The sequence below is a fragment of the Tenrec ecaudatus genome, chromosome 1 (genome assembly GCF_050624435.1).
Source record: "Tenrec ecaudatus isolate mTenEca1 chromosome 1, mTenEca1.hap1, whole genome shotgun sequence".
In the NCBI taxonomy this organism is placed as follows: Eukaryota; Metazoa; Chordata; class Mammalia; order Afrosoricida; family Tenrecidae; genus Tenrec; species Tenrec ecaudatus.
In genome coordinates, this window is record NC_134530.1 from 199,512,465 (window position 1) to 199,524,176 (window position 11,712).

Genomic DNA, 11,712 nt, shown 5'->3' on the forward strand with positions numbered 1-11,712 from the left:
GACCAGGTAATGTGGCAGGGACCAGACCAAATACAGGGACACACATGGAAGACAACTAAAAAAGGAGATGGGGAAAGGAAAAAATAATAATAATTTAAAAAGAAAAGGGTAGAGGGGGCACAGGGTACTAACCCACCCAAGGGGAGGATATTGTTTGTGTCTCCACAGGGAAAGAGGGACCAGACTTCATCTGATGCTCAAAGATGTGAATGCAACATGACGGCGTGGCATAGGGAACCAGTGGAGAGGTCTGGGGGGCCAGCCCCAACACCAACTACTAAGTGGACATCTATTCCTCCCCTCAGAAGAATTTATATCAAAGGACAGCATGGAATCTACAGCTCTGGAAGAGGGACATAGCTGCTCAGAGCACACAGGATAAGAGGAAGGGAGAGGAGGAGAGAGTGGAGCACATCATGGCCCACCAGGCCAGGAGGTTGATGTTCTCATTTAGAACAGCCAGTCGACAGAGAAGACCACATGGCCGGCCCCACTATAAGACACGACGTCCCTCACAGACCAACCCATAGCCTACAGGCAACAACACCAGAGACACAGTGAGGGAATTGCACCTGATCGGATCTGCCACACCGAGGCAAAACATTAAGGGGGTGCAACAGAGCCGCAAGGTCCCCAGGGAAAGCTGAAGATGGACTTTGGGGCCAGGACATGGTGCCCCAACAGACTGGACTGGAAAACACTCCTAAAGGCCAACCAACAATCCTTAAACTAACTACAAGCTTTTCTTTCTTGTGTTTGTTTTTTTTTTTGTCATCAGTTTGTTGTTGTTTTGTTATATATTGTTTCTTGGTAGTGCTCTGTCTTGTTTTTGTGCATGTTACTATCTCTGCAGGTCTGTCTAAAAAAGATAGGCTGGATGAACAATTGGAGGAAAAAACAATGGGACCGATAGTTCCGAGGGGACATGGGAGACAGGGAGGTAGGGGGAAAGGTAGTGGTGTTAAAAAAACCCAGGGACAAGGGAGCAACAAGCGATCCAAATTGGTGATGAGAAGGGGGTGGGAGGCCTGGTTGGGCATGATCAAGGGCAACGTAACTAAGAGGAATTGCTGATACCCTGGTGGGAACTGGGCATGATAGTGGGACAAGAGGGAAGTCAAAGGAAATAGAGAAAAGAGAGGGGAGGCAGATGGCATTTATAGAGGTCTAGCTAAAGACATATACAAATGCAAATATATTTATACATGAGGATGGGGCAATAGATGCAGGTGCATATATTAATAAGGTTAGTATTAAGGCAGCAGAGGGACATTGGACCTCCACTCAAGTACTCCCTCAATGCAAGAATACTTTCTTCTATTAAATTGTCATTCTATGATGCTCACCTTCCCAACACAACCACTGAAGACAAAGTGGGTGAACAACTAAATGTGGTGAAGAAAGCTGATGGTGCCCGGGTATCAAAAGATATAGCATCTGGGGTCTTAAAGGCTTGAAGGTAAACAAGCGGCCATCTAGCTCAGAAGCAACAAAGCCCACATGGAAGAAGCACACCAGCCTGTGCGATCACAAGGTGTCAAGGGATCAGGTATCAGGCATCATCAGAACAAAAATCTTACCATAGTGAATGAGCGGGGGAGTGTGAAGTGGAGACCCAAAACCCAGTTGTAGGTCACTGGACATCCCCTTACAGAAGGGTCTTGGGGAAGAGAAAAGACAGGGTGCTACGTAGCAATGATAAAAAAATACAACTTTCCTCTAGTTCTTAAATGCTTCCTTCCCCCACCACCACCACCTCCCACTGTCATGATCCGAATTCTACCTTGCAAGTCTGACTAGACCAGAGAAGGTACACTGGTACAGATGATAACTGAAAACATAGGGAAGCCAGGGCGGATGATTCCCTCAGGATCAGTGAATGGCAATACTGGGAGGGTATAGGGAGGGTGGGTTGTAAAGGGGGAATCTATTTCAAGGACCTGCATTTGACCTCCTCCCTGGGGGACATATAACAGAAAAGTGGGGGAAGGGAGATGTGGGAAAGAGCCAGATATGACAAAAAATAATTTATAAATTATCAGAGGTTGATGAGGGAGGGGGGAATGGGAATGGAGAGGAAAAAATGAAGACCTGATTCCAGGGGCTTGGGTGGAGAGCAAAAGTTTTGAGAATGATAAGGGCAACAAATTTACAAATGTGCTTTACACAATTGATGTATGTATGGATTGAGATGGATGGTGCATGAGTCCCTAATAAAATGATCCAAAAAAAAAGAAGTGGGGGAAAATGGGAAGATGCCATTATATTTTAATTGATTTTTTCCCTACACTTTAAAAAAATCCCCTCATATTATACTTAACCTTAAATAATACATTATTTAATAGTATTTTTAAAATATTATATGGCATCTATGCAAAAAAGACAGAAAATGTTTTGAAACCGACTGTGGTAGCAATTGCACAATACTGTTTTATGTGATTGTTGGAATGTTATGATATATGTAAGAGCTCCCAATAAAATATTTTTTAAAGAAAAACCAGGAGAAACAAAAGGCAATAGCAAAAGCTGTCCTAAACATAAAGAAATGCATAGAAGAAGCAGTCATTGAGCTACCACAGAAAGAAATTTTCAGAATGTTGCTTGGAGTCATACAGCAGATGAGGGAAATAATACAGGAAAAGGATGAAATGATAGAGGAGATAAAGTATACAACTTTGAGGAAAAGGAGAAAATCAAGAGAGAAGCTAGCAAAAAACAAGCAATCACATATAAAGGTTCCCAAATAAGAATATGGTCAGACCTATCAGCAGAAACTATGAAGAAGAGGAGAGTGTGGAGCAACATATTCCAAAAATTAAAGGAAAACAATGCAAACCCAAAAATACTGTATGCAGCCAAATTATCAATCAAGACAGATGGAGAAGTAAGAATATTCCCAGACAAGGAAAACTCAAAGAATAAGTTAGAAGAAATCCAGTCCTACAAAAGATCCTTGCCAACCCAGTATGGGCAGAAGAACAACACTCACCAAACATAAATAAGGGACCGCCACTGAATATGTCAACCAAACACTCCAAAAGAATAAAAAAGAAATCACAGTCTCAACAATTATAGTGGATGACTTCAATATACCACTCTCTGAGAAAGAGAGATCACAGGGAAATAAACTCAACAAAGAGGCTAGAGATCTAAACACTACAATTAGACAATTTGACCTCATAGATATTTACAGAGATTTTCATCCCAATACAAAAAAATCCACATTCTTTTAAAGCCCACATGGCATATATTCGAAGCTAGAACACAAGCTGGGGTATAAGGCAAATCTACATAAATTTAAGCACATTGATATCATACAGACCTCTCTCTCTGACCACTATGCCATAAGTCTGGAAATCAACAAAAGGAAGACAAAGAAAACAAGAGCAAACAATTGGAGGATGAGTAGCTCTCTATTGCAAAAGGAGTGCATAATGGCACAAATCAGAAATGAAATTAGGAAATTTCTAGAAACCAACGAGAATGAGAATACGACGTACCAAAACTTATGGGACACAGCAAAGGCTGTTATCAGAGGAACTTTCATAGAAATATATGCACACCTGAGAAAGGAAGAGAGACTCGTGATTGATAGGCTGACATAAAATTTACAACAAATATAGAGCAGAGTCAGCAGGACAATCCTACTAATAGCAAAAGAAAAGAAATAATAAAAATCAGGGTTGAGATTCAAGAGAGAGAAAATAAGAAAACTATGGAAAAAATTAATGCTGCTAAAAGTTTGTTCTTTGAAAGGATAAACAGAATCAACAGACCACTAGCAAACCTAACCAAAGAAAGGAGTGAACAAATACAATAGCAAGAATGAGGGATGAAAGAGGGGACATTACAACAGACCCTAATGAAATCAAAAGGGTGATTACACAGTACTATGAGGGATTGTACTCAAATGAATTCAACAACTTGGAAGACATGGACAAATTCTTGGACAAACAATCCCTCCCTAGACTGTCCCCAAAGGATGTCAAGAATCTCAACAGACCCATAGCAATAGAAGAAATAGACAAGGTTATCAAGGGATTACCACACAAAAAATGCACTAGACCAGATGTCTTCACTAGGAAATTCTACCAAGTATTTAAGGAAGGACTAACACCAATCCTACACAAACTCTTCCAGAAAATAGAAAAGGACGGCAAACTCTTGAACCCCTTCTGTGAAGCCAGTATAAATCTGATACCAAAACTGGGCAAGGTTCCCACCAGAATCGAGGACTATAGACCAATATCCCTAATGAACATCGATGCAAAAATCCTTAACAAAATATTGGCCAATAGAATACAAAAGTATATCAAACAAATAATTCACCATGGCCAAGTGGGATTCATACCAGGGAAGCAAGGATGGTTCAACATACAAATGACCATTAGTATTATTCACCACATTGACATGAAAAACTATAAGAACCACATGATAATATTGATAGATGCAGAAAAAGCATTCAACAACATCCAACACCAATTCCTGTTTAAGACACTTGAGAAGATAGGAATGGAAGGAAAATTCCTCAAGACACTATAAACTATAAATGAAAATCCATCAGTCAACATGGTAGTCAATGGAGAAAAGACTAACACAATCCCATGGAAAAAACAGACCAGACAAGGATGCCCCTTGTCCCCACTCATACTTAATATCATGTGGAGGTTTTGGTTAACAGCGTAAGGCAAAGAAAAGACATCAAAGGTATTCGTTTGGGGAAGGAAGAGGTGAAATTACCTTTATTTGCAGATGGTATGATTTATATATGGAAATCCTAAAAGCTCCACAAGGAGAGTACTGGAAGCAATAGAGAAGTTTGGCAGAGTGGTAGGACACAACATCAACTAACAGAAGTCCATTGGACTGCTATACACATCGGATAAGACCATAGAAGAGGAGATAAAAAATGTGGTATCCTTCACAATAGCCAAACACAAATTGAAATATCTAGGGATATATCTCACTAAAAGAACAAAAGATCTATATGGGGAAATCTACAGAACATTATTACAAGAAACCTAGAGTGACCTCAACAAATGGAAGAATATCCCATGCTTTTGGATTGGAAGACTCAATATAGTCAAGATGTCAATTCTGCCTAAGGCACTATATCAGTTTAATGCAATCCCTATACAATTACCCTCATCTTTCTTCAAAGAAATGGAAAAACTGATTACCAACATCATATGGAGAGGGAAGAAGCCCAGAATTATAAGAGACCTCCTCAAGAAGAAGGACACAGTGAGAGGGCTTGCATTACCTGACTTTTGCACATACTATACTGCCACAATGGCCAAAACTGCATGGCATTGGTACAATGACAGATACTCAGACCAATGGAAAAGAACTGAAAACCCAGAAATTAAATCATTAGGATACAGATAACTGATCTTTGATAAGGGCCAAAAAATATCCAGTGGGAAGCTGATGCCCTCTTTAACAAGTGGTGCTGGTAAAAAATGGATATTTACCAAATTGGTGGTGAGGAGGGTGTAGGAGGCCTGGTAGGCATGATCAAGGGTAATGTAACCAAGAGGAATTACTGAAACCCAAATGAAGACTGAGCATGATAGTGGGACAAGATGAAAGTCAAAGGAAACAGAGGAAAGAGCTAGGAGGCAAAGGGCATTTATAGAGGTCTAAATAAAGGTACATACATATGCAAATATATTTATACATGAGGAAGGGGAAATAGATCTATGTGCATATATTTATAGGTTTAGTATTAAGGTAGCAGATGGACATTGGACCTCCACTCAAGTACTCCCTCAATGCAAGAACACTTGGCCTATTGAACTGGCATTCCATGATGCTCACCTTCCCACACAATCGCTGAAGACAAATGGGTGCATCAAAGAACAAAAAATCATATCATGGTGTGATCACCTCCCTGATACAATAGCTGATGACAAAGAGGTGCATGAGAAAATGTGGTGAAGAAAGTTGGTGGTGCCCAGCTGTCAAAAGATATAGCATCTGGCATCTTAAAGGCTTGAAGGTAAACAAGCAGCCATCTAGCTCAGAAGCAATAAAGCCCACATGGAAGAAGCACACCAGCCTGTGCAATCACAGGGTGTCAAAGAGATCAGGTATCAGGCATCATCAGAACAAAAAATCATATCATTGTGAATGGGGCGGGGAGGGTAGTGTGGAGTAGAGACCCAAAGCCCATTGGTAGGCCACTGGACATCCCCTTACAGAAGGTTCTTGGGGAGGAGATGAGCATGTCAGGGTGCGATGTAGCAACGATGAAACATAACTTTTCTCGAGTTCCTAAATGCTTCATCCCCCCACTATCATGATTCTATTTCTACCTTACAAATCTGCCTAGACCAGAGGATGTACACTGATACAGATAGGAACTGGAAACACAGGGAATCCAGGGCAGATGATCCCTTCAGGACCAGTAGTGTGAGTGGTGATACTGGGAGGGTGGGTTGGAAAGGGGGAAGCAATTACAAGGCTCTACATATAATGCCCTCCCTGGGGGATGGACAACCGAAAAGTGGGTGAAGGGAGACGTCAGACAGGGCAAGATATGACAAAATAATAATTTATACATGATCAAGGGTTCATGAGGGAGGGGCTGATGCTAGGGGCTTAGGTGTAGAGCAAATGTTTTGAGAATGATGAGGGCAATGAATGTATAAATCTACTTTACACAATTGATGTATGGATGGATTGTGATAAGAGTTGTATGAGCCCCCAATGAAATGATTACAAAATTTGAGCACAAATATCAGTTTAGTGAAGAGAAGATCACTTGTGAGTTTTGGGATCATTAGAAATTATTAAGATGACAGGATGAGTATTGTTATGCCAAAAATTTGAATTAAACAGACAAATACCTAAAATATAACAGAAGTAAGATATATAAAATTCTATAACCATACTGCTTTAAGTAAAATATTTATTAAAAAAACAACACCTCGCTGGCTCTGTGGGTTTCTGAGACTAGGGAAGTGGCCTCATCTTTCTCCCTCAGACACGTTCTGAAATGCGCATCTTACGGTTAACAAGCCCAACTTGTAACGCCACTCAGGCTCACGCACTTCACGTAGTAACCCTAGATATGTGGAAGGGTACTACCCATGAAGTTCATGCTCTACATTCACAGATGTCCTCTGTAAATATCCTGTCCATTCAAATACCATCTCCATCAGTTTAAACATCCATTCTATTTGTAGAAAGGCTGAGATTCCGGAAATATTTTACAGGAGTCCTTACTCACCTGGCTCTCAGTGTTTTCATCTGCTGAATTAACTCAGGTGATGGATCTCGCTGTGTCAAGCTGCCACCCCTGCCCACCATGTGGGTTCTGCTGGGAAGCGCAATACCTTTCCTTGATTTCCATATGTAATTAGTGTGAACAGTCAATTTTACAGGAAGTTTTGAGAAAAAGATGTTTGTATCACATAAAACCAATCCATTTAAAATTGAGCACCAGTGAACTTTTTCTTTGGAAATACATATATATACATATATATTTCCTCCCCTCTTCTTTCCCTCTTTAGTTTTGATACTATAGATTTCCTGTTTTTTTAAAAATAATTTTTATTGGGGGCTCGTACAAGTCTTATCGCCATCCATCCATACATGCATACATCATGTCAAGCACATTTGTACATTTGTTGCCATCATCATTCTCAAAACATGTTCTTTCTACTTGAGCCCTTGGTTTCCGCTCCTCATTTTTCCCCTCCCTCCTCCACTCTTCCTCCCTCCTGAAACCTTGATAATTTATAAAAATTTTGTTCATGTCTTACACTGTCCGACGTCTCCCTTAACCCACTTTTCTGTTTCCCATCCCCCAGCACAGGAGTCATATGTAGATCGTTGTGATCAGTTCCCCTTTTCTCCCCCTACCTTCCTCTTCCCCTCCTGGTAACCTACTCTCATTATTAGTCCTGAGTGGTTTATCTGTCTTGGATTCCCTGTGTTTCCACGTCTGATCTGTACCAGTGTACATCCTCTGGTATAGCCGAATTTGTAAGGTAGAATTGGCATCATGATAATGGTGGGGGGAGGGGTGTACATCCTATGGTATAGCGGATTTGTAAGGTAGAATTGGGATCATGATAGTGTGTGCGTGGAGGGGGGAGACACTAAAGAACTAGAGGAACATATATTTTGTCGGTGCTATACTGCACCCTAAATGTCTCATCTCCTCCCTGAAACCTTTCTGTAAGGGGATGTCCAGTTGCCTACAGATGGGCTTTGGGTCTCTACTCCGCCCACCCCCTCATTCAGAATGATATGATTTTTTTTTCTATGATGCCTGATAACTGATCCCATAGACACCTCATGATCATACAGGCTGGTGTGCTTCTTCCATGTGGGCTTTGTTGCTTCTGAGCTAGATAGCTGCTTGTTTGTCTTCAAGCCTTTAAGACCCCAAACACTGTATCTTTTGATAGCCGGGCACCATCAGCTTTCTTCACCACATTTGTTTATGCAGCTGCTTTATCTTCAGCGACTGTGTCTGGAAGGTGAGCATCATGGAATGCCAGGTTAATAGAACAAACTGTTCTTGCATTGAGGGAATACTTGAGCGGAGGCCCAATGTCCATCTGCTACCGTAATACTAGACCTATAAATATATGCACATATATCTATTTCCCCATCCTCATATATAAATATATTTACATATGTACACGTCTGTTTTTAGACCTCTATAAGTGCCCTTTGCCTCCTAGCTCTTTCCTCTATTTCCTTTGACTTTCCTCTTGTCCCACATCATGCTCTGTCTTCATTTGGGTTTCAGTAATTTCTCTTGGTGACATTGCCCTTGATCACGCCCTACCAGGCTCCTACACCCTCCTTGCCATCCATTTTGGATCACTGTTCTTCCCTTGCCTGTGGGCAGAGTTCTGGTTTCTTGTGCTGAGTACCAAGCTACGTTTATGTCATTCCATGTGGCCTGCTGACCCTGCTGGCAATCACTTTTCACCTCAAGCAGGTTTTTTTTTTTAAGTATGTTTCTAAATGATGAGAGAAAGAATGTACAGATGGCTTTATACAATGGATGTATGTATGGATTGTGATAAGAGGTGTATGAGTCCCTAATAAAATGTTTTAAAAATAAAGTATTTTTCTAAAGCAAGACAGTTCCTTCCCTAAAAATGACGTTTGGTGTTATTTCTGAAGACAATCACTGTTCGTCCTGCTGCATGCTGTCACTCACTCTCGCTCCTCAGTGCCATCCAGTCGACGCCAACTCAGAGTGACCCCACAGGACAGAGTAGAGCTGCCCCTGTGCGTTTCTGAGACTGTGACTCTTTCTACCTCAGACCAGAGCAGATGGTGGTTTTTGAAATACTGACCATGCAGACTGCAGCCCAACACGTAGCCTCTATGCCAACAGGGCTCCTCTGCTGCCTTTCATGTCTTCAGGCTTATCTATGGACATGCCATTGTTATGTCCTTTATCACAATGCCTATTAAAACGTCCTTACAATATCTGGGTACCAACAAGCAAATAAGTATGTTTCTGCCTTGTAAGGGTGCAGCGGCAGCTAGGAAGATGGCGAGCCTGAAGAGTATAGCCTTAGCTGGCTTGAGCGCCTTGTCTGATCTGAGATTTGGCAGCTGTCTCTTTCCTATCCCCATGCAGACCTCAGCACCTTATCTGCACCGAAGCCACCGTAGCTCCCAGTTGCAGATTTCAGACATCACTCTCTTTCCTTCATCAACCAGACCTTCCAGAGCTGGTTAGGAGAAGCTAAAAGGCAAGTGTCACAGAATGATCTTCATCCCTCCCTGTCTTTCCAAATGAATGGCGATTGAGGAGTTTTGCACATCTCAGGGGGATGCCCATATACGGCTTGATTACCCAGGCGTTGGACCTTCAAACAGTCTGTCAGGGCAGTGCACAGTAAGGCGATGGAGGGAAGATGCCTCTCTTTCCCAGCTACTTGGTGGATCTAGCCTTGGTGTATGGTTCATGCTTTATGCTGCCACGGTATTGCCAGAAAAGACGGTCGCTCGTATTGGTGCAGTAACAGCCGCAAATGGTCTAGTGGCACGGTTTAATCAGCTCCTCATGGAGGTAAAGAAGGAAATAGAGATGAAATACGAGTCCTCAATGTCATCAAAATATACTGAAGAAGGAGTCTATCACCTTCTGCACTGTTTTATTATAAAGCTGAGTGCCATGGCAGTCACCGAGCTCTGCCTGCAAATTGCCTGATATGATTTCTTGATGGGATTCCCCCACTGCATGAAGGAAGCCATACCTCCTCCAGGCCGGCTCTTGGCCAAGTAAGTACTCAGCACAGGTGTGGGAAAAGGTAGCACACTGGCATCTTGGAAGATGCAGACATTCATCTTACTGTTTACACTCTTAATGACTTAATTGATAAATGTACCATTGCAACTTGAATTGCATCATGGTATAAAGATATACTGTATTCTGCAGTTGGCTATAATCACATACTTAGTTGGCATGCAAACTGATATATTCGGGAGATTAGAAGAGAGAGAGCTAACGACAGGCACTCATAACTTTAAATGTTTTCTCCCTTGTACCTCTAGTTCGTAAGTATCTTGAGCATGTACTTAATGCTGTTTTTTCGCAAAGGGTCCATATTGTGAAGAAAGTGCCAGCGGCTGTTTAGTAATAAATTTTCTCCTTCCTTAAATATCTCATTATTTTTTCATTAAAATGTTTCCATTATACACATATATATTCTCTGCCTTAACAAAAGGTAAAGCCATCAACAGACAAAAAAGGGATTTTGCTAATACTGATGGCAATTAAAATGAAGTGTTTGCTGACTTTATTTCATATACCAAAAAGCACTTAAACAACTACTGATTTTTACTGCCTAAAATGTATAAAAATAAAAATCACTTAGCTACTGATGAGGTTAACTACATTAAAAGTGTTCAATTAAAGGTTTTAGCACTGAACTAGCTCTGTTCAAACCACAAAATCCCCTATTTCTCATTTTCAAATGAAAACTTGAAAATTTTCATTTCCTCAAAATTCACCAAGAAATCTTGCTTGCTTGTCTTGTTTTAAGTTCTAGTACCCTTGGACCTTTTATCTCCATCTTCTCTTTTTTAATCTTCTGGAGCTCTACTTGAGTTACTGTCAGCAAAAAAATAACAAACCACAGATTGTTTACTTCACACCTAACGGTTGGAATGTCTCTGTAAGAACGGCAGCTTGTTGGAGCTCAGCAAATGAAATTACCGCAACATCAAATGATGATGACCCCAGATAGCTGGATGCAGTAATTATAAAGCAGTCTCTAGTCTCCCATGAGAACATGCTGAATAATGAAATAGGTAACACTTATTAGCCACCTATTACATTTCATCATTTCTGATACACATTCTCATTTAAGCCTTACAGCTTTCTGTAAGGAAAGTGTTGTTGGGTGCTGTTGAGTTCTGACTCACAGTGGCCCCCTAGTTCTGGGAAGAACCGCCCATCCAATGCCTAGGCTGTAATCTTTATAGTCACAGGTCTCCAGGTCTTTCCCCTGGGAAGGGCTAGTGAGAGGGACTCGGGGCTTTCTGTTAGCAGCAGAGTACTCAACTGTGGCACCACTGCATCTCTTTAAAGTAAGTATTAGCATCCCTGTTAAATAGTTTAGGCTCAAAGAGGCTACTCAACTACCTCTCACTACCCCACTCTCCAAATTAAACAGCTAGAAAATATCAGAATTGGATGGAAACTCAGGATTTCTTCTGCTTCAAAAC

At 41.2% G+C, this 11,712-nt stretch overlaps 1 pseudogene; it reads left to right on the forward strand.

The window, feature by feature from the left end:
• The first annotated feature begins 216 nt into the window (after nt 1-216).
• Nucleotides 217-10,192, forward strand: LOC142439265 (palmitoyl-protein thioesterase ABHD10, mitochondrial pseudogene; annotated as a pseudogene).
• Nucleotides 10,193-11,712: the final 1,520 nt, after the last annotated feature.